Below are 24,283 nucleotides of genomic sequence, written 5' to 3'. Positions count from 1 at the left end.
TTTTTAACAGAAGAATAGAAGCACTGGTCCAGTTGCCCCAGAATGAGGAATTCATGGGGAAGAAATGGAAATCACAAAGGAAAGCTATTCTATGAAGAGGTTTGACTGTGAAGAGTAATAGTAAGGTAAGGCCATAGCTGGAGGGGGAAAGGGTTTATAAGGTGGGAGAAGTCTTTGAAGAGGTAGGATGAAATTTTGGTCTGATGAACAAAATATATTCTATAGTATTTTGCTGAAAAAATTAACTTGGATACATTTTTATTTGAGCAAGTATGCTCTTTGGATTATGATGGGCCAGTTCCTTAAAATTTTATTTCTTATCACATAATTTGTGCTTTATAGTCCTGTTGAATTATTGCCCTTTTTTCACAATGAATTTGTGGTTTATGGTGAAAAGTTTCTTTAATACTTTACAGTAGAAATAATCAGTACCATCTGATTCTTTTTTCAATCTCTAGCCTTCTCTGATATTTCTTGTTTTTTTTTTTTTTAACTCTAATTCTTTCTTTCTTCCTTTTCTTTTCCTTTATTTTCTTCAATTTTCTCTTTCTTTCTTTCTTTTATTTATGTATCTACATATGTGTGTGTGTGTATCTATCTATCTATAATTTTGCTGTGGTAAGAACAATTAACGTGACATCTACCCTGTTAACAGATTTTTAAATTGAGATATAGTTGACATGAAACTGACATATGTTAGTTTTATGTGTATAATACAATGATTTGATATTTATATCTCTTAACAGATTTTAAAGTGTACAATACAATATTATTAGCTGTAGTCTGCTCTAATTTTTAAAATTAATTTTCTTGATTATTAGTTTTTGTTTTTCATGGGGATATTTATATTTTGAGCTTAACAGGTAACAGACTATTCAAGATGGAAAGAAACATTACCATAAAAAACCAATACTTCTCAGTTTCTATATGTGCCACAATTTTGCTTTTCTAGTGGGTGTACTTCTTTTCTCTTTCTAACTCTGCCTTTAGTGGAACTGAGGATTTTTTTTTTTTTTTAAAGATTTTATTTACTTATTTATTTTCAAGAAAGAGAGAGAACAGGTGAGTGTGCTTGTGAATAGAGGAAGGGGCGGAGGGAGAAGGAGAGAATTGCAAGCAGATTTATGCTGAGCATGGAGCCCAACATGGGACTTGATTTCATGACCCTGAGACCATGATCTGAGCCAAAATCAAGAGTCAGACATTTAGCCAACTGAGGTACCCAGGCACCCTTTAAAGATTTCATTTTTAAGTAATCTCTATATCCAAAGTGGGGCTCAGAGTCACAACCCTGAGATCAGGAGTTACAGATGTACTGACTGACCCCAAGCCAGGTGACAAAACAGAGAAATCTTTTGACTGCAGTTGACAGTAGGCTTATGCAAGAATAAGACATTTACTCACTATCACCATTTGGGCCTCTAGTGTGATCAGATTTGGTTTCTCTCTTTTCATCTTTCGCTTCTATTTCCTTGGACAGGCTATTTCCTCTTAGTTTCAAGATGGCTACAGTTGGGGCTCCTGGGTGGCTCAGATGGTTAAGCATCTGCTTTCGGCTTGGGTTGTGATCTCAGGGTCCTGAGATGGAGTCCTGCATGGGGCTCCCTGCTCAGTGGGGAGCCTGCTTCTCCCTCTGCATGCTGTTCCCCCTGCCTGTGCTCTTTCTTGTTTATACTCTCTCTGAAATAAATAAATTAAATAAATAAATAAAAAAAGATGGCTGCTGCAACGCTAAATTATCTTGGATTCCAATCACTGTCACTGAAGGAATGCAGTTAAGCTGGAGTCTGAGTAAAGTGTGGGAGAGTTAGGGCCAGTTTTCCTATTAACTACTAAGACTAAGAGTGGAGAGGGGTGGATCTTTGGGGGAATGTAGGCAAATAATGAACTGTGGTGAGTTTGAGGATTTTGGAGTTGATCAAACAAAAAGTCATGACTATGAGATGTCAGTATTCCCAATTGAGATTTGTTTGGGTGGTGGTTTGACATGATTTCACCAAGGGGAAGTCCCTTACTGCAGGAGATTTTCCAGAGACCATGGCAGGGGACCACCACCTAGAAGGGGAAATGGGCAAGGAAACTAACTCCTGGGGAGAGGGTAATCGGAGTAGGGGATATATGTGTAGGTGATATTGCTCAGATGCAAGATGGTGAGTCCTGGTCCGGAAGCTTTGGAGGGCAACAGTGACTTCTGTAGTGCTAGGACTTATCTCATCTATGACTAGTAGATGTTGGGTGCATTTTTGCAGAATATGCAAGACAGGCATACTATAAATGGCTAAAAATATGCTAATATGGGCTATAATTAAAGCAAATGAAAGTGTAAAAATTTAAGTTTGGCATTGGTGGGCTTTGAGTTCACATTCGTGGTCAGCTTGCTGTGAGCAACTAAATAACTTGGGACCAAGTTTAATCCATGTATATGACATTTACAGAAGAGGGTGAAGTAGATGCTGTGTGGCCAAAACACTGTAAATGTCCATCTTGCTTTTGACTTCTCTTTCTCTCCTAGAACCTTCCTGGGGTGCTGCTTTACAATGGGCAGGAGAGGCAAGCAGTGGTGTTTTGAGTGTGTTGTGAGATGTTTATGTAGACTGGAGGAGGCAGGGGATAAGCAGTTGAAGAGTGTGCTGTGCTCTGGGCTGCATGCAGTCTCATTCTGGCTATACTGGGGGAGGGGTGATAATTGCTCCAAATGTTTGTTCATATTTAGAGATTAGTTGTAATTCAGTTTAATCAAATGCTTTGCAAGGCCATTTGACATGTTTTTACTTCTGGGTTTAGACTATGTTAAATTTGGTGGCATGTTCCCAATTTTTTATTGATAAATTGAAACTTGAAGTGATGTAGGGCGTGATTTTACTTCATCCTTTCCTCTTTCAGTACTCTCCACACCAAAATGTGTATGCTTTTGTTATAAAAGTAATTATGATCACAAAGGAATATGTTAAATGTATTGATGTGTAGAAAAGAGGAAACAAATGATTTAGCACCATCTTCCAAAGATAACCACTGATAATATATCAGTGTTAGGATATAAATAAATATAAACAGACTATAGCCTAGAATATTCCACCCTGAGTTAACCCAGAGTAATTTATTATTTCTGGAATTTAGGTATCTTGCCATTAAAATGGCACAGTCATTGAAAAAGTGTTTGTTGTGTGAAGTCTGGTGCTACATAATATGGGATGCATGCACGTAATGGCAATAAATATGTGAAATAGATGTATTTCTTAGCAAAGCTTTTACTTAATATGAATATATCTTGAAGTCAGTTGAAGAATTTATTAAAAATTGTCTTCAGTTTGCATCAGTTGAAAACATATGGATTTACTAGCAAACAGGAAAAAGCCCCATATTACTTGGGTTTATCTATAAATTTAAAAAATAGCATGTTATATGATATTCCTAAATATTTGGTGATGGATATATTTTACCTGTCAATTCTTATACTCCTTTTTACCTTTAAAATGGTAAAAAAAAAAAAAAGATCCATACAGTGATTTTAAACCTGTGTCTATTTTATATTCTGGGAAAGCCTTCTTTTTTTAATTTTTAAATTAATTAATTAGTTAATTAATTAATTAGACAGAGATCAAAGTAGGCAGAGAGGCAGGCAGAGAGAGAAGGGGAAGCAGGCTCCCCACTGAGCAGAGAGCCCCATGCGGGGATCGATCCCAGAACTCCGGGACCATGACCCGAGCTGAAGGCAGAGGCTTCAACCCACTGAGCCACCCAGGTGCCCCTGGGAAAACCTTCTTGAGGGCTGTGTCCAGTCACAGCTCAGTATGTCTGGTAACAGTGTCTGCAGGTGGATAGAGTGTACCCTGCATCAGTACTCTGGAACTGATGGGAGTACTCTGTGACGGATGGGGAGCATGTACAATGGTGCTTCTAACGGTCATCACTGCCTTCTGCTTGTTTTTGCTACTTTGCCTTTTCAGGTTCCCATTTCAGTCTATATATTTAGACTATCTTTTTTTTTTTAAATTTTTAAAAAATTTTTAATTTTTAATTTTTTTATAAACATATATTTTTATCCCCAGGGGTACAGGTCTGTGAATCACCAGGTTTACACACTTCACAGCACTCACCAAAGCACATACCCTCCCCAATGTCCATAATTAGACTATCACTTGTAAATGATTTTTGTTCAATGAAATTTGAGATTTCCCTACATGAAATAGTCTCTGAGAGTCATTTTAGATCTGTTCCTTTTACATTTTGTTCATATTGTGTGGATAATCCACTGGTCATTTGGGATTTAGTAGATGATACTATAACCATATCTCACTTGATAACAAATTGTTTCTCAATTATTATAGTGCTGTATTTCATGTATGTGTATATATTGTTAGGGGTTTGTTTGGTTCTCATTTTTAGTTTTGTAGCCTTACATATCACCCTGTCATTGGTGCTTTTTTTGTTTAATTAATATTCTTGCTATTCTATGTGAACTCTTTGAGAAGGAGAGGGAGGCCTTTCTGTATGCTTAATGAGGGCAAATACCATGTCTTCTATTCACCATGTATCTAATGTTGTACACAGTCCTTGGCACATAGTATTTGTTGGTGAATGAACCAAAATTGCCATGTGGTTGCACAGAGCTGATGTTATACACATCAGGCTTTCAAGGTTATTTTTTGGAAACAAATGTTATCCCAGTGCACTCCTAGCCAGCTTCTGAGTTTTGTTTTTTTCCTTAACAAACACATGTTGACTGACTACTGCAGTGCATGGACTGTAGTAGTTACCATAGTGGTAAAGGTGGAGGTGATTACTTGGGCCTCCGGACTTACCTTTACTTAGTGAAGCAGCATTTATACAAGTCAAGCTTAGCAGTAGAAATAATGAGCTCTTTTTTTTTTTTTTTTTTTTGATTTAGAGTTTTCTTTTTCTACATTATTCATTCTTTTGTTAAATATGTTTTTTGCATAAAATGTGATATTCAGAATTATTGAGTACTTGTGATAATATTCACAAGTTAAAAAAGGTTTTAGTTTTGAAAAATTATTTAAATTCTTTGATATTTAGTTTAAAGACATTTCTTCTTCTCATTAACCCTATTATCTCTCTTCTTTCTGTCTGTGAGAACTCATTTTCCTTGAACTCTTCCAGTTCTTTTATTTTACTTTGATTTTTTTTCAACAAATGAAACTTCAGAAAAGTAGAATTTTTATCAAGGAAAGTTTAAAGTTAGAATGTAGGCATAATATGGGCATGGTATGGATTATAAAGGTCTGACAGCACAGTAGTACCACATTTGTGACCGACGTGGAAAGAAAATGCTGTATATAAAAGGTTCAGTATGTTTGGAATATAATTGTCAGTAAATAAGGTGAACAGATTTTACTAATAATATATATGAGCATGGTGAAATATTTTTTAAATCATAAAATGACTTCTATAGGCTTGTATGGGATTATATTGTCACATAAATAAAAATTCATGCATTCTTTGGAATAAAAAGCCCGCCAAAGAAAACAGTGAACTGAAGAACAAGTAAGTCATGTTTTGCCTCATTTTGAGATCCTCAGATCATCAGATCCTCAGCCTTCAAGTAACTTCTAATTGTCTAAACTGAGGCTTTTTTCTTGTCTGCCAAGGAAATGTGTTAGTGGCCACATGTGGTTGCTGGGAGGCTGTACTTCCCAAAGCCGTCTGGATTCTTTGATAGTCATCCAGAGAGAGAACTGATATGCTCAGCTGGGGTGAATGAACAGCCAGGACACAGTCTTGCTTTTCTGTGTGGGGATATTAGTGCTAATAAAAGATTAATGCTATTTTCCTTATAGGGAATCAACAGATAATGTTTTGATAACCCTTGTCTCACCAGTGAACCATATGGCCTTTATTTTCTAACAGACATGGTTGAAATGTTAGAGAAAAATGTTAGAAAAGGATCCCTATGGTGTGCTGGCTCCTGTTCCTTGCCTTGGCATTAAAGTGTAGGTGTTTTATAATATTCGAGAACTTCCCTCATTTGTTTGTAAGATCCTTTATAGATCCATAGTGAGAAGTCGGAAGATCAAGGGGATAATAGGATTGATTCTCATCCTGTGCTGGGTTTTCTCATATATATGGTATTCATTTATAAAATCTCTGGTCCAAGACCCATAAAACAATGTTACTTTCAAACAGCGTCTTCCTGTATATTATATTGTATAAAACCTTTAGTTCCTGGGAGAAGGTTATAAAGAGGGTTCCCTGTAGTCTGCAAATTCGTTTTTTACGTGATCATTTAAAGTTGTTACTTTTCCTGAAAGGTGAATTTTGATTCCTTCTATATATGTATATACTGTAGAAATTTGGTGGTTAAATGCCTCTTTGCCTACTGTGGCTAAGAGGGGAAGGTCTAAAAAGAATATTTTAAGTTTCTTGGTGTTGTTTGAAAAAAATAATAATTTCTTTCATGGTGGCTGAATGCCAAGGCTGGAAAAGTGTTATGGAAATATCTGCGGTCAGGACTGCATTTGATGAGAGAAAGGTTAAATATGGTAGTTTTGATAGGATTTGACAGCCATTTTTGATCTATATATATATTTCATCATGGTTCCTTTCTTAACAGTGGAATAACTGAGCTATTAAATATTTTACTCAGTTGAGAAGGAAAATGATTACCATAAAACTACTTCATTTAAATGACACTGTGACATAAAATGTTCCAACAGTTTAAAATATTCATCTAGAAAACATATTGCCAAGGGAAATGAACAGTCCTCCCCTATCCTCCACAGTCTTTCTTGAATTAAGTTGATTCAGTAACCCTTTTCCAATCTACATGGAAGTTCTTGTTTGCAGATTTAAATTCTAAAACACACAGTCAAGCTGTATGTTAATGTTTAATATGAAAAACGAATGTTTGTTGACTATTACCAGGTTAAAGTTCTTTTAAGATTACATTAGTAGTATTCTGTGTAGAGGATATCTATCTATCTATCTGCACACACACATAAGTGTGTGTGTGTGTTCCTATGTGTATATATATATATATATATATACACACATACATATAAACTGTATATATACAGTATATGTACGTACCTTTATATATATATATACACATACACAATAACATACACAGTAAGCTTTAAGTATATTATCTTTTTTTTTGCCTTTATAAGAGGAAGTTTTATTGTTAATTATTTACCTTAATAGATTCAGAAAGAGGAACAGATAAGCTCAGTCCAACGTGATTGGCAGTTGGCAAAATCCAGTGAAGCAAATATTCTGATTGCTAAGGATTTAATTTGGGTGCTTTAAATGCTTAGCCTTCTTTAACACTTCAAACATAATCCAAAAGAAATGCACCATCTCCCTCCCTTTCATTATAATATCATGCCTACCTCACTTTAATATGGAAATATCTTCATTAAATATGATCTTCAGAGGAAAAAGTTCCATGGAGAGTACAGCCTTTGAGCATAGTGCACAAAAAGGAAAATCATAACAAAACTTTGTATGTTAATTCACTAATCTAAGGAAACAAAACCTTCTAATATATTAAAATAAATCCAGTTACAAAACTAATAGTCTATGTGATAGTGGATGTGAATACACTAATAGTCTATGTGAAGAGATCTGGTAACTGAAAATGGCTTGCTGTTTACAAGATCCACAATCAGGAGTGGTGCACCTAGCCCAGCACTGGCCCTCAGAAGCCAAACGTTTTCTCTCTCTCTAGGCCACATAGAGGAATCCATCTCCATCTTTTCTTCTAAAGCTGTCCCTTAGTTAGGCTGGACTGTGGGACAGTTTGCCCACAAATAGGAAAATTGCCTTTTCAGAGGGAAGCTGGCTTCTTTTCCTGATGATCCCCATGAACTGAGCCACAGTGATGTCAGATGGAACCAGATACTTCTGTTTGTCATTGTCAACAATCTGAGAGCCTGAGACTTTTTCCACAATCACTGGAACCTGGTTGGGATATTTCACTTGGGTCTTCACAGATTGTACACATCTGTATTCCAACAAGTGTTCCTCCTTGAACATCTGCTTCATGGTAGTGGTGGGGAAGGGATGTGGCCCGCTCTTGGAGTTGGGGAGCTCAGTGCACCAGCCACCACCACAACAACCTAGATAATCTTTTTGATGTACTTTTGGGTAGTTTCCAATTTTTTACATATGTGAATAAAACTGCTGTGAACATTCTTATATAACTCTTTACGTGGACAGTAAATATTAAAGTGTTATACATATGTAGGATGATTTAAGAATTATATTGCTGAAGTTTTTTTTCAATTTTTTTACTATTATAAAATTTTAAGATACTCAAGAATATCAAGAATAGAGTTGTTTTTTTTTTTTTTTTTTTTAAATATAATTGCCTCGCTACTCCCCCCCCCGGGGAGAACAGCTTTTCTTCAGTCCTTAAGGACTTAGCTTACATGGGCTTTGGTGGAGGTCATGGGGCAGTACCCATGGGTCTATATTGGGGTGAGGGTATTTGGTCCTTCCATGCTTCACGAGAGTGATTCCTGATTGCCTTGCTGTGAATGGCACAACTCACAATAAAGTAGTTTCACATACAGCATGGGAAGCACATAGGCGTCAAAGACATTCTCTTCAGAAATGTCCCTGACAGCGGTGGCCTCCACTATGTTCCGAATAATGAACTTTTTAATGGCCTTGTCCTTGGACACACAGTGGGTGCAGTTGGTGCAGCAAATAGGCTGTACGTGACCATGGTCCTTTTTGGCATGATCATTATTCCTTCTTTCTTGGTCATCTTGGCAGCAGGCCCCAAGAGAGCAAGAATAGAGTTTTAATATTAGTAGGCATGCTTTACATGGAAGAATGATATTTTATGTACTTACCTCTTCCAACTTCTAAAGATATAAAATTTGTTCCATTTGTATTTCATATAGTACACAATTTAAGTCATTTCTGGCTAATTTAGAATATCAGAAATGATTAAGCTTGGTGTATCAGAATGGGGTGCCCCCATATTATATTATTTTGAACTGTTTCTTTTTTTTCCTAAGATTTTATTTATTTGACAGACAGAGATCCCAAGTAGGCAGGGAGGCAGGCAGAGAAACAGGAAGGGAAGCAGGCTCCCTGCTGAGCAGAGAGGCCCATGCGTGGTTCTATCCCAGAACCCTGGGATCATGACCTGAGCTGAAGACAGAGGCTTAACCCACTGAGCCACCCAGGCACGCCTTGAACTGTATTTCTGCCTAAGTTAAAAATAAGCAGCGTTTTTATACCAAATTTCCTTACATTGAAATTTATGAATAAGAAAGCACTTCTAGATCTTTGCTAAAATAAGACAGTATTTTTTAATATGGAAACAATAACTGAGAAGTATTCCTAAATCTAATTTGGAAAGTTACATTCATGATTTTAGGGGACTATGAATATAAAACGTGTGAGTGGAAAATTAAGATTTCATATGGCTTTTTGCAGCTGGTTGATTAAGTCCTATATAGTTCATTGTCTTAAAGATGAAATTTGTACAAGGTTTTGGAAGACAGGAGTTGTATATTAAAAGTTCTTGTTTCAAAGGTAGTACAAAATGGTTTTAACAATCTATCATCTTTCATTTACCAAAGGAAGTATGTAAAAAGAAAAGGAAAATGTTCAGTGAAAACAAAACATTGAGATGATGAAAAGCTACAAGGAAAGAAAAAAGATTTTAGAAAGACTACTAAAATGAAACTAGTTTTTTTCCCCTCAACAATCTGTCTGAATTCATTTTGCTTTCATTATATATCTAGCCTGGAGGCAAAGTATGTTGAGTATTACAACAAAGAGGGTGTTATAAGGAGGACTTTCAAAAAAATAATAAAGTGTAACATATGTGTAAACCATGCAGCTTTGTAACAGGAAACTTTATAATAAGGGAGGACTGTGCTTAGCTTTTCCACAATTTTGGAAGAATGAGTTTTATTAGGTGTTAGACAAAGAAATTATCAACTGACTTTTATGCTGTAAGGTTGAAAGATTTGTTATGACCATTTCTAGACTTTAGCAGTGGTTTTAATGTGAGCCCTACTATATTAGAAACAGTGCCTAGCACTATTAATATGTCTACTGTTGCTAGTTCTCTTAAGGAATATGATGTTTAACTTTTGCCTTTCAATGAAAGATTATTCAAAATCCTGTTATTCTGTGGTTTTCTCAGCAGTATTAGGCTGTTCTTGAATTGATCAACACATAATATAATTTGGGAACCCAATCAATGGTTCTTTTATTTTTGAAAGATGGTGACAAATTCTTTTGAAACTTGGGAAATTGGCTCCATCATTCAGCCTTTACTCTTTCTTTGCTTCTCCTGCCCAACTTCCTAAAAACCATATTGTTTTGATGTCAATATGTAGAATAGATTATCTGTTGGGGAATCAGTGTGTGTTAATTATATTGGAATAAATGTAAACTTGGCAAATGATATGGGTAAATAGGCATTGTGCCTAATAGATTATTCAGTTAATGAGGACACTAAAATTAGGGACTTCTAACATGTCAGAATCATATTTCTTGTAAATTTTCCCCAGTTTTGAGATTAACTGGCAATAGCTATATTTTTCTGGCTTTTTAAAAGTCTTAATATGTTATGGTAGAGTTTTAGGATTTATGTAATGCTTATTATAGAATAGTTGAGCTCTTTGTATTTATCACACTGCTATTGAAGTGAGCTTGAAGTGTAGAAATCAGTCTTCTACCTTTTGGTTTTTCAGTAATCTCTCTTTTAAAATATTATATCATATTTATTTCCCCATCTTCTCTCTCCCACTTAAAAATGATTACAAACCATGCCCATTTATGTACTGTTTTCATTGAAGGTGGGGAATTTAATGACACCCCTTAATATCCAGCTCTCTTTGGAGATGTTAGAAAATCAGGGTTAAAGTTTCTAGGCTTAGAAGAGAGAGGTTAGAAATGTGTTAGCAAGATAGATTATTACATATTTAAAAATAGACTATTTAAACCTTGCAAGATCACAGAAGCATTCAAAATAACCTTTAACTGTGTGTAGTTCATTTGATAAAAATAAAAAGCCAAATAGTACAAACTTATGAAGACATCATTTCCCCCTACCCCATGCCTTTCCCCCACCTTATGGTTAACTCTTTATCTCTAAATAATGTAATTACACCACTATTTTTGAATTCATCATATTTAATTTTTTTCTGTTGATGTATCATAGTGACAAAGTGTTTTGATTAATGACACATTTTTTCTATTATTCTTCTAGTTATATCGCTATCTCCTTTCCATTGCTGCTCATCTCTGCACCCACACAAAGGATACTCAAACTTCTCTTTCTTGTTTCATCAGCTTTTAACTCCTCAATTCTACATTTTGTTAAACGAGCACATTCATCATCTTATCTTTACCATTATTACTCTCTACCTTAAGTTTCTCAACTTCTGTAAACTTCACCTTTATTCTTACTTTGTCAAGGTTAATAACATTTATATACTGGTCTGTAGTGGTAGCTAGATCTTCTGTGACTTCTATATAGAGGATTCTAAAAGTTAATACATACTTTGCTTGTGATATGTAAATATTTTTCAATGTAGTATGTACCAGGATCATATTTCCTTCTTTATGATTACAATGTCCTGTGCTACTCGAAGGAAAATGTTTCTAGTGGATTCTTTTTTTTTTTTTTAAAGATTTTATTTATTTATTTGACAAAGATTACAAGTAGGCAGAGAGGCAGTAAGAGAGAGGAGGAAGCAGGCTCCCTGCTGAGCAGAGATCCCCGAAGTGGGGCTCCATCCCAGGACCCTGGGATCATGACCTGAGCCAAAGGCAGAGGCTTTAACCTACTGAGCCACCCAGGTGCCCCAGTAGACTCTTTTTTAAAAAAAATCATACATTTCTTTAAAAAAATCACGTGTTTCTTTACATAGCCTTATAATTTCTCAAGTTTTCTAGGCTTTCAGTTGTACTGTTGAATCTGTCAATTCCCTCTGGTTCCTGGGGCTCTTCCTGTTATCTGGAGGTATGGGATTTTTTTTCTTCCCAATTTTTTACTTTTTGAATTATCACATTTTGTTCTGGAGTAATTTTTATTTCGTTCTTTTGTTTTTATTGGGCTTTTCTTATTTCTGGCCTTCTTCAAGTATTTGGTTGTCAGGGTTTTTTGTTTGTTTGTTTTTGTTTTTGTTTTTTTTGAGGATTAGTCCATAGAAAGATTAAGTACTGTGAAAGGGGTTGGGGTTTTGACCAGCTAGCCTGTCTTTAAAGTGAGCGGTTGAGGAGCAAATTTAAACTAGGGACCTCCAGATGTCAGAATGAGGAGAGGAAGCCTGTACATTCATGGGAACTAGCACCAGTATTAATCACTATAATTCTTCCCAGACAGGCCAATATTTCTTTAAAGAGAACCCCCCCCCCCCCCAAAAAGGGGGCACCTGGGTGGCTCAGTGGGTTAAAGCCTCTGCCTTCGGCTCAAGTCATGATCCCAGGGTCCTGGGATGGAGCCCTACATTGGCCTCTCTACTCAGCAGGGAGCCTGCTTCCCCTGCCTTCTCCGTCTGCCTCTCTGCCTACTTGTGATCTCTGTCTGTCAAATAAATGAATAAAATCTTTAAAAAAAGAAAAAGAAATTAAGAGGAAATCCCTTCTCTCTCTCATTTTTGTTTTGTGGATGAAGGGTAATAAATACTTGCTTATTGACTACATATGGCAAGTGGGAAGAGAGAGAGGAAAGAGGACAGTTGGCTAGCTGGCGGTCCTTAGCTATCTACATATCTAATCTTTCTTTCAAAACATTTTTATTGAGATAGTCACTTCCACAATTCACCTATTGAAAGCACACAGTTTAATGATTTTTATTATACCTGTGGAATTGTGCAGCCATGACCACATCAATTTTAGAACATTTTTACCACTCCAAAATAAATCTCTTTACATTAAAATGGTTCTGAGACTCAGTTTTCAATGTGTGGAGCAAGGATGCAGCTCCAGTAATTCTCCAGACACTTGGTGTCTATAAAATTCAATTCTGACACTATCCATTTGGAGATAGCATCCGATCCCACAGGTTAAGGGGTCAGTTCTACAAGATTACTCTCCAGTGCCACCGCACCCAACATATCCCCATTTCAGATGCCAGTTGCAAGCCCATGTTGTTATCTGTGCTTCTGACCCACCAGCTACAGATTGGAACTTCCCATGACTCTCTCCTTAGACTTCAGACGCCAGTCCTAAGCCTAGGTTGTTATGTGTACTTCTGATGGACCAGCTACAAATCAGAGGTTCCCATGACGACCTCTTTAGGTTCAATTAATTTGTTAGAGCTGTTCACAGAGCTCAGACAACTTACTAGATTGCTGGTTTTTGTTTTTTTGTTAGGGATATGACATTAGAATAGCCAGATAGAAGAACTGCATAGAGCAATGAATGGGTAAAGGAACTTCCTTGTTCTGTTTAGGTGTGCCACTTTCACCAAATTTTCATGTGTTTACTCACTCAGAAGCTCTCTAAACCCTGTCCTTTTAGGTTTTTATGGAGGCTTCATTACATAGGCATCTGTTGGCTATCTGTTCAGCCTCCTGCCCCTCTCCCCTCCCTAGGCTGGAATGGAGGGGGTAGGATTGAAAGTTCCAATGCTCTAATCATATGGTTGGTTCTCCTGGCAACAGCCCCCATCCTTAGGTGAGGGCCAGAAGCCGCCTCATTAACATAACAAAAGACACCTTTATTGCTTCCCATGCTTAGGAAATTGTGAAAACCTTTGGACATTTCACATAAATGGGATCATATAATATGAAGCATATAATACGAAGTCTTTTTGTGATGGCTTTCTTTCACTTAATATAATGCTTTTTATTTATTTATTTTTTTTAAAGATTGTATTTATTAGAGAGAGAGCAAGTGAGAGCATGAGCAGGGGGGAGCAGCAGAAGGAGAGGGAAAAGCAGACTCTCTACTGAGCAATGGACCATGGGGCCCAGGACCCTGAGATCATGACCTGAGCCCAAGGCAGACACTTAACCGACTGAGCCACCCATGTGCCCTTTAGTATAATGTTTTCAGGGTTTATCTGTACTGTAGCATGTGCCAATATTTCATTCCTTTTTAATGTAGAATAGTATTCTCTTGTATGAATATACCACATTATATTTATCTATTCATCAGTTGATGGACATTTAAGCACTTGATCTTAGCCAAAAGGACAAGAAGCCATATTTGATGGATATTTAGATTTTCTACTTTATGGCCATTGTAAATGTTGCTATTATGAACATTCATATACAAGTTTTCATTTCTCTTGGGTGTATATCTAGGTATATCTAGGAATAGCTGGGTCTTGCTTTAACTCTATGCTTAACCTTTTGAGGAACCACCAAATATTTTCCCGAAGTTGTAAACTTATTTTTATCCTGCCAGTGATTCACTAGGGTTCCACCCAAGGATGAGGTTCTCCACATTACTGTCAATACTTGTTATTACCCATCTCTTCGATTATAGAAACCCTAGTGGGTGTGTGGTGGTATCTCATTGTGGTTATGGGGCCAGGAGCCAGGGCTTGTCATTTGGTGGGCTTCTCTTGAAGGCAGTTAGGGGACTACCTAGCTGTTTTCCTGGTGACTCAAATATCCATAGCTGTAGGTGGTCTTTTCTCTTGAGTTGTTCTTCTTTCTCTGTAGGTTTCTTTAATTTTTTTCTGGGGATCATGAGCCTAGTCCCATGGTTGGGGAAGGGAATTTGTGGGTTGACTATCCAGGATACAAACTTTTTCTCAACTATGTATTTTAAGTTACTTCTCCATTCCCATGCTATTTTATATCTGTGTCCCTCTAATCTGGAGTCCCTTGTTTTGTTCAACTTCTCCTGAGATTATGCTTTCTGTTTTCTGTGAAGGTCTGTGTATCTGTTACTTACATAGATGGTTAGATAAGTCTTTTGTCTTCAGATCCCATCTGTACGTCACTTTCTCTAATACTTGGCGCTTTTACTTCCTGAGCTTTTTTAGATTTTATGAGGTGAATAAATATATTCTTCAGGCATTTAGATTTGACCTTGCTGTGCCCTTTAGTATTGTTTACCTTTTCTGTGTTCACTTCCCATCTTCATAGATTGTGGTTAGACTTACCACAGGTCTTTTGATTTCTTTGAAGGAGTTTATGTCTGTTTATTTTACTCCTTTTTGTTTGGGGGTGGTTTTTTTGGAGGAGAAGAGGACATAGTAGTCTTTAATTAGCAATCTTGAAATAGGAAGTCATACTGACTCTTGATATAGTGCCTCAGAGTCACTAGTCAGGTAAAGAAAATGTGAGTGGCTGTCTCTACAGGCTCTTAATTTCTGCCCTGAGTGAAATAATAATAAAGGGGGTCAGAATGCTTGCCAGGTCATGATTACAGAAGCTTGGCTGTAAGTCATGGGCAAAAAGCTTGGTTGTCTGCCCCCACAGGGTTGAGTGAGTGGTTTCACCTCTGGGACCCAGTGAATGTTCAGACGGTTGAGTAATTCCACCTCAGGCACATGGTTGGCAGCAGGGCAAGTAATATCTGAGTACTTGGCATGATAATTAATGGGGACTATAAAGGGAGTGTAAACATTTGACAGAACTTTGTCTCTTAGTTTCTTATAGTTTCATTTTCATTGCTATCAATAGGATTGGTTTTGCTCAGAGAATGGGGGTATTCTTAATTTTGGCAGATGCAAGGATTACTATCATTCTAATATGGTTTCTCTAGGGAAAGGAGATGAATATTATGTTAGTCTGTGATCTACTGTAAGATCATTTTTTGACCAGTTTATTTTTTATTAATTTGTTTGATTTTTTACTTAAAATATTGAAGGTGATATACAATGTTACCTTAGTTTCAGGTGTACAACATAGTGATTCAACAACTCTATAATTATGCAGTGCTCACCACAAGTGTAGCTCCTATCTGTCACCATACTTTGCTATTACAACTGTATTTTCTATACTGTATCTTTTGTCTCCAGGACTTGCTCATTTTATAATTGGAATGAGCCCATCACTAAAGTCAGAGGATGCTGGGTAAGGTCTTGGTTAAGTTCTTAGCTCTTTGGTAGGTTGTGGGGATTGACTTAGTCCTATTTGGATCACATAGAATTTGGGAACAGATGGAGGTTAGCAGAAATCACACATTTGCTGTGCAGAGAAAAGACAAAACTCTAGAATAGTTGTTCTCAAACTTCAGTGTCCACCAGAATCACCTGGAGGGCTTATTGAAACACAGGAATGCTAGGCCCCACTCTCAGAGTTTCTGACTCAGTAGGACTGGGATGAGGCCCAAGAATTTACATTTCTAACAAGTTTCTGCATGATGCTTATACTGCTGGTGTGGTGAGAATGACTGCTTTTGAACAATGGTCCTTAAATTTTATTGTGCAAAGTATTTTCTGGGAAGATGTACTGAAAGTGTTTTGCCTAGGGCCTCATTTCTGGGGATTCTGATTTGAAAAGCTTGGGATGAGCCCTGGGAATCTGCATTTTAAAGTATCCTAGCTAATTCTTTTTTTTTTTTTTTTAATTCCACTATATGGATATGTACCACATTTTATCTATCCATTCATCATTTCATGGACAACCCCAGATAATTCTTATACAGAAACCACAGAAGATCAGCACACCATACCATGAGAAATGCTGCTCTGTAGGTTTCATGTGACAAAGATTATAAGTTAATGATCCTGGGGCATCTGGCTGGTTCAGTTAGTGGAGTGTGCGACTCTTTATCTCAGGGTTGTGAGTTTGAGCCCCATGTTGGGCGTAGAGATTATTTAAAAAAAATTAAAAAATCCAAACAAATCATCCTTATTTATTTTTACTAAATTGGAACAGAATTTCTAATTTCCACATATACTTTTGTATTCGTATCTCAGTAGGAAATAAAGCTTATCTCAGATGACTTAAACGAAGAGATTTTAGTGAAGGGATCATTGACAGGTGTAGGCAGAGTTAAGGGAATAAATAATGAAGCATCCAAATATTATCTGGAGTAGATCAGCTTTTACCACTTCTAGGGTTACCACAGAAGGAAGTAATTGTATTATTTTAAGGGATTATTAAGAGCAGGAGCCATGGAGAGGGGCCCTTCCTCTTCCTCTTCATCTAAGCAGGGGAGACACAAAGTCTCATTAGTCACCTTTTGTTGCAGGGTGATATTTTTGTCATTTTCCCATCTGAAACCAGAATTGCAAAGTAGTCATCACAGTGCTCATCATTTAACCTAGTGGGAAAGGGAGTGGGATGGTGAAGAGATAATTAATGTAAAATGTGCTTGGCTCTAACATTCTCCATTTTTGTAATGTGTCAACAGACTGAAGTTGATAATCATAACTTCCTTTCTCCACTACCTATTTTACATTTTTCTTATATTTTTTCAGCACATTGGCCTTTGCCTTCATACTTCAAAGATCTGAGTCCTTATGCATCCTATATTTATTGGATTAACATAGGTTTTCATTAAGTTTGTTATTGGTCATAGGAATAATACTAAGAAGCTGGCCAGTGAATCCCTTGGATTTTAGACATAGTTTATCTGTTCCTATTATTGTGCAACAGCCACCCATTTTCCTCTTATTATAGCAAGAAATCACTCTGTTGGCACATTAACCATTTTTTGGGCGGGGTGGGGGGGGCTGTGGTGGCTGTGGCTGTGGCAGTCTCAGCTTCAAATTTCATAGAACTGTGACAGTGTTCCTTGCTGGAAGCTTTCTTTTCCTGGGAACTAGAATCTCTAATGTCTTCACAAAGTATGTCCATTTTGAGAAATCCTTTCACACAGTTCCTTTCTGGACTTCCTTTTTACCAATATTTCAGTCTTTTTCTTTCTACTTCCTTGATCCCAACCCATTAGCCGTTGCCCATGTATTAGTATAAATCTGAATCTTAGGCTGTCTCACATTCCCAGTAAAGTGACAATGAGATGTATTGCTCAAAGTTAAACTCATTGGGAAGATTTTCCTTTGTTACTGTTTTTCAAGGAAACTATGGAGTGGGAAACTGAGGTTACAGCTTATCTGTGCTGCCAGCATATCATGTAGATGCATCTGTAACCCAAGACTGTGGGGTTTTTTTTCTTCTTCTGTTCATTGGTCATAGGGAACTCCACATGAGGTCATGGAAGAGCTGCAAAGCAGCTAGAGTAGGTACTTATTCAGTTTATGCCTTCTTTTCTTATTTATATATTTAATTTCTCTTTAATGATAAAACACTGTTTCACACACTCAATTTCGTGACTCAGTGGATTGGGTAACCCATTTTATGATGGGCAGCTCTGGTCATGCAGTCACTTGGTGTCCTGTAACTGGATGTTCTCTCTGTATCATGGCCCTGCAGAAGTAGGAGCTGTTTTTCAAATGGAGAATAATTGTTGACAGGTTACCTGAGGGTCTGTACAATGACCCCTCTTTTGGGGGTTTTCAGAGGCTATAGAGAGTAGACCTATCTGGCATAGGTAATTCAAGTACTACTGGGTCTTTTGGGCCATAGAAGATCAGCTTACATTGTAGTGTTTATCAACCTCAGAGCCCTCTCTTGCTCTGGGCTCTACTTAAAAGTAGCTACTCTATTTGAATGTATGACATACTGCTTCTAAAATTCAAGGACAGTCTCCAAGTTTTGTGCTTTTTTCTTTTTGGAAGGCAGCGCAAGGTGAAGCAACATCTTTTTTAGAGGCCATATTCTAACACATCCCAGATTTTCCTGGAAACTTCACAGTGTGGCAGGCTCTTGAATTTTTATGGGATAATTGCCACTTCCTGCTTACCAAATTTTCTTAAATTGTCATCAATATTGGACTCGCGCTAAAATAAGAGATTCTTTTTAAAAATTTGCATGACAAAAAGTTTTTACTTGTAAAAACTTATCAGTACACCAAGTAATAACGGGTAACTAGTTTTTGAATTCCATCATCTAGTAATTTTGATTAAGAGAAACTAAAAGCAACTCAACCAATTATACTAGTATTCTTTGTACTGACCTTATCCAGAAAGGACTATTTTAAGGCTGGCTTCTGTTTCACACAGGTTATAAATAACCATTACTTTTTCATAGAAGAAGTACCTGATCTTCGAGAAAGCTTTAGGGAAAAAAAGTTAATCTCTTTCTTTCTTAAATTTTTTTTAACATACCCAAGAAAGAAAATGCCAGTATTGATATATATGTTGCTTGAGCTAGAAAGCATGGGAAAACATACAATTTTTATCCATTAAATTTCTTTTTTAAGGGTTACTATTATTTTTTTTCTAAGTAATCTTTATGGCCAGTGGGGCTCAAACTCATGACCCTAAGATCAAGAATTGCATGCTCCACTGACTGAGCCAGCAGGTGCTCCACCCATTAAATTTCTAAGCATATGAGGTAAAAAGATAAAGACTTTAGATAAGCTCTGAGTTTGTACCAAGAAGCTAGATTTGGTATTCTCCAAAAAGTAAAGGGACCTGCTACATAATGTATGGCAATAATTTCGTGGCTTTTCATAAGAATATAAACTTGAACTTTGCTAAATCTTCATATTTCATGAAGGCATCTGAAATGCCAATCCATGGAACAGACACTTTCTTTCCCCCCTAATCATTAATGAGACAATTTTCTTGAATTTCTGAAAATTCAAGGGGTAGGATGTTGCAGACAAAGACTGAAAGGTTTTCCAGGACTTAATCTGTGTTTTTCTGGAAGTAGTTCTGGAGGATGGTCATCCCCTGGGTCTTCTCCACTTCAGTGCTGTACCGGGATCCAAGAATTGTAGTCTCCTTGTCCTTGAACTCTTTCTTCCTCTGCAGGTGATGTTGTTCAATTTTAGCCTGAGCTGCTTTGGCCTCCTTTGGCCTCAGGGTTCTTTGCTTGTTGGCCTCAGACACCTTCTCTGTGGCCTCCTTTCTGTGCTATAACTGAGTGGCTGTGGTGGCAAACTGTTACTATCTTTGACAGGCAAAAGGAGCTACTTGTGATTGTCTTTATTCATTGAGATTAAGAATTGTAATAGTTTAATAGATTTGCACCAAGTTTCATGAGCCATGTTGACCTTTTCTACAAAATATATCTTAGTTTTGAAGAGCAGCTGTAATTGGAATTTCTCCTAAGTTTATGATAATCCATAGTTGTTATCCAAGATCCATTTGGCTTTTTCATAGGCCAAACATGATTATGAATGAGGATGCATCATTGTTGTGTTATTTAAATCTTTGATGGTGTCACTAATCTCTGCAGTTTCTTTAGTGATGAGTATTGATTTTGAAAAGTGTGCTCTTTTGGTGGGTTGGGAGAAGTTCCAAGGGATTCCAGTTTGTCTCTGCTATCATAATAACCTTCATAATACTCTTCCTTAGCAGAAGCTAAGGTAGGGATTCGGCTATTTATATCTGTTCCAACTTCATATTACATCAATGGGAAAATAATGTCAGGATGGGTCTATGCACCTGCTGGATTTACTGTGGGAAAGACTTGGATGAAATCTTCATTTGTATCTGAAATTCTGTAAGCCCCACTTTGACTAGTGGATCATGTGACATTTGACATTCTCAGGGATTAATGAACCTAGAAAGTCTGGGTATTTCCCTTTCATTTGCACACCATCACCCAGTTAAATGGCCATCATAGATGCTTTTAGGTTTTCCACCTGTACCTTGATTTGGGAGTTCAAGGTCCCAAGCTTTTTTATTTTGTAAATCCTTAAGGAGAGCAGATTGCCCACTTAAGGAGTCTTTGTAATTACTGTTGTCAACAATCAAGTGCAATAGCCATTTATCTCTCAAAGCCAAGTCTTCAGCTAGCCCTTTATCCCATGCTGTACCAAGAATAATTTGAACAATTATGATTCCATTGCATGACATGTATTTCTGTTGTTTTTCTCCCTGCTCCCTCAGGGAAATCATCTGTGCATTCATCAGCTATGTGAGCAAACCAGTCCCCAAATTCCTACATAGGATATCAGTTAAGATCCCAGCAGGAAATAGCATTTCGTGGCAGATGGTTCAAACAAAGAGACTTCAAGAAGTGGGATTACTAATAGAGGGGTGGGAAGAGTTAAGAAAAGAAATTGTCTCCATAGTTAGCAGAATAAATGTAAACTATCTAATTTAATTGTATTTTGGGGTATATTTGTTGTGGCAGCTTGACCTTTTCTGTAACTAATAAAAGAATTTACATTATTATGGCTGTGTAGACACTACTCAGTGAGGCACGATTATATTTCTTCTCTTTGTTTTCTCTGAAGTTAAAAATAATTTAAAAGACATTTTTATACCCTTTAACCAGATTTCTCCATTGTTAATATTTTTATCTCATTTGTTTTATCACCTCTTTCTTTCTTTCTTTCTCTTGTGCTTACTCTCTCATGCATACACAATTTGTTGTTGTTGTTTTCTGAACTATATGAGAGCACACACATCATGGCCCTTTATCCCTAAACTCTTTAAAGAGTGTATATTTTTTAAGAATAGGAATATTCTTACATAACCACAGTACAGTTATTAATTTCATAAAATTACATTGATATAATACTTTTATCTTTTCTAATACCCAAATCCTAATTTTGTCTGTTCTAATAAGGTAAAAAGGTGCTTTATAAACCCCCCCCCCCCCCCCCGTTATAAGATCTAGTCCAGTCTGTATTCATTTTTGGCCTCTTTTAAGCTGGGAAATTTTTACAGCCTTTCCTTGTCTTTTATGACATTGACATTTTTGAAGAGTCTCTCTCACTACTTAAAAAAGAAAACATTTCTCATTTTGTTTATGAGTTGTTTCCTTGTGACATTAAGATTATACATTCTTGGCCAGACTATTATACTGCTGTCAAGAATAGGTAATATTGCATTTTCCATATAGTATCATGTAGAGTCACCTTCATTGATGATTAATTTTGGTCTGTTGGTCAAGGTGTTGCCTGATTTCTCGACTGTATAATTACTGTTTTCCCCCATTGCTACTCATAAGTAGTGTACATATCTGCTTTTCATTAAAATTTCCCCTTAAATTTATCATTCATTGATGATTCTTGCCTGATAAAATCTTTACAGTGATGGTTGCAAGATGATTTTTCTAAATCAGCACTTCCTTTATATTTGCCATTTGGCCCTAAGTGTTCTATATGTAATAAATTTCCCTTCTCCTTCGTTTATTCATTTGTCTACTTATTATTAGCAGGGACTCATGGAATTTCTATTTTTCCTAATAGTTTATAAGTCAGTATTGATCTTAATAATTTTGGTGCTTCTTTTGTCCCAATTTTGGCCAGTGGAAGACTCTTCAAGATAGCTCCTGTATCCTTGTGACATACCTTATATTATTATTATTATTTTTTAGGACTTTTAAAACTTTATAGCATAGTAGGGTGTTACCAGGATCATCTTATACCTATCCTGCTCTAGCCATGGAATAAGCTATTTCTCTGGGGAGTCCTGGCTCCTGTTAGTGGAAATGGTATTAGAGACTGAAATCTAAGTGCTAGGTGTGCTCATGTTACCTGGTATCTTTGTTTTAGGCCCTTTTAGAGGACAAAGCTACAAATATGTACATGTTCATACATTTACACATACATACATGCATAAGTACATACATGGAAACATGCACAGAAATATGCATATATGCAGATGAACATGCATCACCGTAGACATACACATTATTTAGATACCATGAGCTCACACCAATATCTCCAATTTCAGTCTGTCCCTACATGGTTTTTTCCTTTCTCATTCCATATTTATATCCCTTCTTCCAATGGCTTAGAATCCCTTCTTCCATGGCTCCCAACATTCACATATGCATTCATTTACATATTCTTATAATACATGTAAAGTAGTTGCAGAATGTTTTCTGACCATATCACTACAATAAAAAAACCTCTGTTCCTTCTCTTTCTAGCTAACTCACTCTCAAAATCAAGTGCTTCTCTAAGACTGCCCCTTGGAATCCTGCATACTTTCAGGTTCCTTCCCTGTAGCCAGATCCATTATTTTTTCACTTTTTTCTTTGATTTTTATCTGTGCTTTCACTAAAATCTCAGCTTTTCTCTGTTCCTTTTCAAAGAATCTTATCAGCCTTTCCTTCTTTACTTTCTGTACTCTTAGGTTTCTGGTAGTAACATTGGGCTGATGGTAGAGTTGCTGTTAGAATTCCCCCGTCCACATATGGTGGAGGTTACAGTATTCTCTGTATCACAGTAATGCACAAGGTTCGGGGTCTATGTAGTTTTATGTTCTATCGCCCGCCCCAGTGGAGTAAAAGAGGAAGGGCTTTGGAATTAAGTGACCACCATTTTTCTGTGAATCTAGAAACTCTGTTTTTTAAAAGACTTTTAGATCTCAGACATGTTAAAGTGAATATAAAGGGACATTATGAACAACTTTACACCAATCATTTAATAACCAAGATGAAATAAACAAATGATTTCAAGACCGTAATTTACTAAAAACCATCATAAGAAGAAATGGAAAGTTTTAATAGCCCTTTATCTATTCAGTTTTTTGAATTCATAATTAAAAACCATTTTACAAAGAATATTTCTCGCTTAGATAATGTCACAGGTGATATATATTAAATGTTTAAGGAAGAGATAATAACAGTGTTATATAAACTCATTCCAAAAATAGATGAGGAAGGAATGCTTACCAACCCATTTATGAGGCCTATATAGTCTTGATACTAAAGGTGACAAAGATATTATAATAAGGAAAAATTACAGTATCCCTCATTGACACAGATGTAAAAATAATATTAGCAAATGGAATCTAGCAATATAAAAAATGGATAACCTGTCATGACCAATTGGAAGTTTATTGCAGGAATATAACATTGGTTCCACAACTGAAAATAAATCCATATAAAAGCAAGAAGAAAAACTACAAGATTTAGCATAAAATGGGTTATAGACCTAAGTTTAAAAGCTAAAGCTATTAAACTTGTCAAAGAAAAAAATATTTATTTTTATAAAGAAAATTTTTATTACCTTGGAGTAGGCAAAGTTTTCTCAGGCATTCAAAGCACTAATCATAAAAGAAAGAAAATATAAATGAATTACACTTCACCAAAATAAAAATCTAATCTTCAAAAGATAACTTCAAAATAAAACTTTTTTTTTAAATCAAGATTTTATTTATTTGAGAGAGAGAGTGAGTCCAGGAGCATGGGAGTGCTGGAGATGGAGAGGGAGAAGACTCCCTGCTAAGCAGGGAGCCTGATGTGGGACTTGATCCCAGGACCCTGGGATCATGAGCCAACCGGAAGGCAGACACTTAACTGACTGAGCTCCCCAGGTACCCTGAAAAAAAAATTTTTTTAATAAGAAAATGAAAAGGCAAGCCTCAGACTGAAAGAAAATATTCAGAATGCATATAGTTGACAAA

At 36.5% G+C, this 24,283-nt stretch overlaps 1 protein-coding gene and 2 pseudogenes across 1 annotated transcript in view; 1 reads left to right on the top strand and 2 right to left on the bottom strand.

Annotated features, from left to right (window-relative positions):
- BBS9 (Bardet-Biedl syndrome 9) overlaps nt 1-24,283 on the top strand; it is a 446,650-nt gene that overhangs the window by 35,565 nt on the left and 386,802 nt on the right. The gene's annotated exons all lie outside the window — the stretch shown is intronic.
- LOC132014984 (gamma-aminobutyric acid receptor-associated protein-like 2) lies at nt 7,658-8,004 on the bottom strand (annotated as a pseudogene).
- Nucleotides 8,387-21,862, bottom strand: LOC132015291 (small ribosomal subunit protein eS26-like; annotated as a pseudogene).

The sequence above is a fragment of the Mustela nigripes genome, chromosome 4 (assembly GCF_022355385.1).
Source record: "Mustela nigripes isolate SB6536 chromosome 4, MUSNIG.SB6536, whole genome shotgun sequence".
NCBI classification, from domain to species: domain Eukaryota; kingdom Metazoa; phylum Chordata; class Mammalia; order Carnivora; family Mustelidae; genus Mustela; species Mustela nigripes.
Note: the sequence above shows the minus strand (reverse complement) of the source record. Positions and strands in the feature narration are given on the sequence as shown.